The following is a 4612-nucleotide window of genomic DNA, read 5'->3' on the forward strand; positions in this document are numbered from 1 at the left end:
AGGGTCTGATGCTTGGGGGTGAGGCTTATCTGTTAAACTGGCAGTAATACCTGCCACGGAGTTCTGAGGATTAAATGAGATATGTAAAAGGTCTGGCAAATTCATAGTTGCTAAAAAAATTTTAAACCACTTCCCTACCCTAAGCTGCTGTAGGGCTTTAATCTGTCTGAAACAGACAAATTTTAAGATAAGCAGAATATTTGTGAGTGTGCATCCCTTCTTCACCAAGAAGACATGAAAAGTTTCCTTCTTTGTTGCTTTGCTGTTAATAATGATGAGTTGAGTCANTATCATTAAGAAGTGCTAGGGAAAGAAATCAGAGTTACTTACACAAAATTATAGGATAGGAAAAAGATCCTATTGGGTCAATATAAAAGTGCACCTGGACGGGTTGAGGGTGGGAGTGAAGGGTTGCAAGATTTCTGCTTTACATTAAGTGGTACAGTGTTAACTGAAAGTAAATTGTGGAAAGTTAAATGTATATTGCAATCCTTAGAGCAACCACTGAAAATTCATACAAAGAGGTATTTAATTTAATACATTAAATTAAAATTAAATTCAAAACAATACTGAGTTAATCCAAAAGAGGTCTGGAAAGGAGGTACAGAGTCAAAAAAAAGAAAGAGAACAGACAGCAAATAAATAGTAAAAGAGTAGACCTAAATCCAGTCATCTCAATAATTTCTATCAAGTGTTAAAGCACGACACATTCCAATTAAAATACAGAAACTGTCAGAATGTCGGAAAAGCAAGATCCAACTATGCATGTTGTCTCCAAGAGAAACATTAAATATAAAGGTACAGATAAACTGAAAGTAAATGGATGGCAAAAAAGAGGTACTGTCCAAATGGTAAGCATAAGAGGGCTGGAACTGCTACAGCAAAGAAAGACGACTTCAAGATGAAAAGCATTACCAGTGATAAAGAGGGATATTTCATAAGAACAAATACATCCAGACATAACAATCATAATATATGTGTGTCTAATAATGGAGCTTCAAAATACATAGACGAAAAATGACAGAACTTGGGGTGCCTGGGTGGCTCAGTCGTTAAGCGTCTGCCTTCAGCTCAAGGCGTGTTCCCAGGGTCCTGAGATCGAGCCCCGCATCGGGCTCCTTGCTCCACTGGGAGGCTGCTTCTTCCTCTCCCACTCCCCCTGCTTGTGTTCCCTCTCTCGCTGGCTGTCTCTCTCTCTCTGTCAAATAAATAAATAAAATCTTAAAAAAGAAAACAACTGACAGAACTAAAAGGAGAAACAGAAAAATCTACTGTCCTAGCTGGATATTTTAACACCTATTTCTTAGCAATTCATAGAACGTTTAGATCAAAAAGTCCCCCCAAAACCAAAGAACCCCAAATCTGTAAAGACATATAATATCTGAGAAACATTACCAACCGCCTTGGCCTAAGTGACACTGATAGAGGACTACGCCGGACACCTGCAGGATGTTCTGTTCTTTCCAAGAACACGTGTTACATGTACCATGATAATTCATAAGCTGGGTCATAAAATAAATCTCAATAAATTTAAAAGGATTAATATCACACAAACAATGAGTTAAACGAGAAAGGAAGCAAACTAGAAATCAATAAGAAAAAAGATACCTAGGAAAACCTTTGATACTTGAAAAGTTAACACAATCCATAGGTCAAAAAGGAAATCAGGGAATGTAATGTACAGCATAGGGAATACAGTCAATGATTTTGTAATAACTCTGTATGGTGACAGATGATAACTATACTTATCTTGGGGATCGTTTCATAATGTATAAAAATATTGAATCACTATGATGTACACCTGAAAAGAGGATACGGCATGTCAATTAGACTTCAATTAAAAAAAAAGTGAACAAGTATGGTCATTGCACACTATTTCTAACTGCAAAAATCTGAAAAAAACTCAAATGTTTATCAATAGAGTAGATTCACATGATGGAATACCATACTTAATATAAATGAATGAAATACGATTACATGCACAAAAATATAAAATAAGGAAAATGGAAAGCAAAGAACTCAATATTTTAAGTGGGCAAAAGATCTGAACATTTTACAAATAAGAGATCCAGATAGGGTGCCTGGGTGGATCAGTCGTTAAGCATCTGCCTTTGGCTGGGGCCATAATGCCAGGGTCATGGGATAGAGCCCACATCGGGCTCCCTGTTCAGCAGGAAGCCTGCTTCTCCCTCTCCCACTCCCCCTGCTGGTGTTCCCTCTCTCGCTGTGTCTCTTTCTGTCCAATAAATAAATAAAATCTTAAAAAAAAAAAAAAATAAAGAGTCTGCCTTCAGCTCAGGTCACGATCTCAGGGTCCTGGGATCGAGTCCTATCATCAGGACTCAGTGGGGCGTCTGCTTCTCCCTCTACCTCTCCCTTATTCTCACGATCTCTCTCTCACTCTTTCTCTCTCGAATAAATAATTAAAAAAAAAAAAAGAGCTACAGATGCAAATAAACTATCATTAGTCAACATCGATTTAGTCATTAGGGAAATGTAAATTAAAACTGTAATAAGATACATGAGATACCTATTTAGAAAGGCTAAATATAAAGTCTGACCACACCAACTGTCGGAGAGCATGTGTAGGAACTGGAGGTCTCATACACTGCTGATGGGAGGGTAAAATGGTATAAGCACATTTGGCCATTTGCTAGAAAGTTAAAGACACCTACCACATGGTCCAGCCATTCTACTCCTCACGTACCCAAGAGAAAAGAAATCCCATGTCCATATGAGGCGTTACACACAAATGTTCTCAGCAGCTTTATCTGTATAGCCCCAAACTGGAAGCAACCTACATGTCCATCAACAGGTGAATGGAGAAACAAATTGTGATACAGCCACACAATGGAGACGTACTGAGTAATCAAATGGAATGAACATGTGATAACATGAATCTCAAAAGAATTATGCTGCAGGAAGCCAAACAAGAAGAGTATATACTATGATTCCATATATATAAAACTCTAGAAAATGCAAACTAATCTATAATGACAGAAAGTAAAGCAGTGGTTACATTCCCCTGGAAGGAACCAGGGGAGAAGAGGAATCACAAAAGGGCAAGTGGAAACTTTTGGGGGTGATGGAGATGTGTATTATCTTAATTGCGGCTGTGGTTCACAGGAATATACATATGTCAAAATTCAGCAAAGTAAACACTTTGAATATATGCATTTTATTTTATGTCAATTAGGGCTCCATAGAGTGTTAAAAAAAAAAAAACCCAGCAAAACTAAAAATGTTATTTAGGAACACAAACACAAATGGTAAAATTACAAAGTTAGGCAAGGGGATTGTTAATTCAAAATTCAAAACAGCAATTACCTGGAATGGAGGAAAGGGAGCAAGGCAGCAGTGGGAGAAGAAAGTAGGGACCTTGTCATGTTCTGGCCCAAGTAATATTCTATACACGAAACTGGGCACTGGTTTTCATTCTTTTGCGTCTTAGACAACCTTTTGAATATACGACGTATTTCACAATTAGAAAAGCAGAGAGTCTGTGGTGAGGGAACACAAAGGAATGGACCTCTGTTAGCTAAACTGCACTTTTATCATTTTTGGGAAGGACACCCTCAAAACCTTTCAAGTAAAAGTAAGGTCTTCATATCTGATCCGTGTGATCTGCTCTTTAAGACTGATAGGTTATCAATTTCAAAGGAGAAGTAACGGAAAGATCAAGCGGAAAAGCTATTATTTAACACCCTAACTTATTATATTTCTGTGCCTATTAAGTATGGTCGTTGACTATCTTCTCACAACCTTGGCATGGGGTAAATAAAATACAGATTAAGTACTTACCAGTTAGAGTACAGTTATCTTCCTTGCACTTTCTCTAGAATATCATGTAACTCTCTTCCTCATTTTTGTTTACTTGGATACTATCTTTATCAACCATCAAAATACAAGCTATAGTAAATTCACTGCTCTCATCCCCCTCACTCTGCCTGATAACAAATTCTGCTGTAAGGAAGGTCTTGGAATCTCACTTCAGATCATCGTACCGAGTAAGACGGGAACCGTGTGTGCTCCCCACATAATTTAAGAGCCAAACAAGTTTAGGTTTCAGTTGGAAAAGGAAAGAGCTGTGCTCCAGGCTTGGCTCTGGGATGAGCTATTCTGGGTGAGCTGCACATGTCCTCTGCAACTTCATCAATGAATTTTTAATCAGAAGATCTTCGAAGAATGTGGTGCCAATTCACTTTCCACGACAGCCACTGCAAAACATACACTTCGTTGGGTTTTGTTTTGTTCTGCTTGGTTTTTGTGTGTTGGCTTTAGCGACTTCCCTCAGCCCCCAGTCCGCCTGAAATAATCATTTTATGCGGCGCTAGAGCCTCGCAACATTAGTTTGTCCAAAGTCTGTACCTCCTGGAGGTGATTTTGACCTCCTGGAAGCATTCCTGAGGCCACTGACTCGAGGAAGGGAATATTAACAAATGCATTCTAAAGCTCTTAAACCTACACCGCTTTACCAAGCTCGGGATTTGCACACCGCTCCCCACTCCCGGGGAAACAAGGTCAGGCCCTCGGGAAACACGCCACTGGGCCTTTAATAAATCCGCGGCCGCCTTCCCGCCTCCCCCCGGGGCGCGCACTTCCGGCTGCGGGG

The 4612-nt window shown here is 39.3% G+C and overlaps 1 long non-coding RNA gene across 1 annotated transcript; it reads right to left on the reverse strand.

Annotated features, from left to right (window-relative positions):
- Positions 1-3161: 3161 nt before the first annotated feature.
- On the reverse strand, positions 3162-4606 carry LOC121100118. The gene is made up of 2 exons (XR_005831839.1): positions 4005-4606; positions 3162-3500 (listed from the first exon to the last, which is right to left on the reverse strand). It is a non-coding gene; the product is annotated as an uncharacterized LOC121100118 (long non-coding RNA).
- Between the last annotated feature and the right edge of the window lie 6 nt (positions 4607-4612).

This window comes from Ursus maritimus, unplaced genomic scaffold, assembly GCF_017311325.1.
Source record: "Ursus maritimus isolate PB19 unplaced genomic scaffold, ASM1731132v1 scaffold_34, whole genome shotgun sequence".
Classification (NCBI taxonomy): Eukaryota; Metazoa; Chordata; class Mammalia; order Carnivora; family Ursidae; genus Ursus; species Ursus maritimus.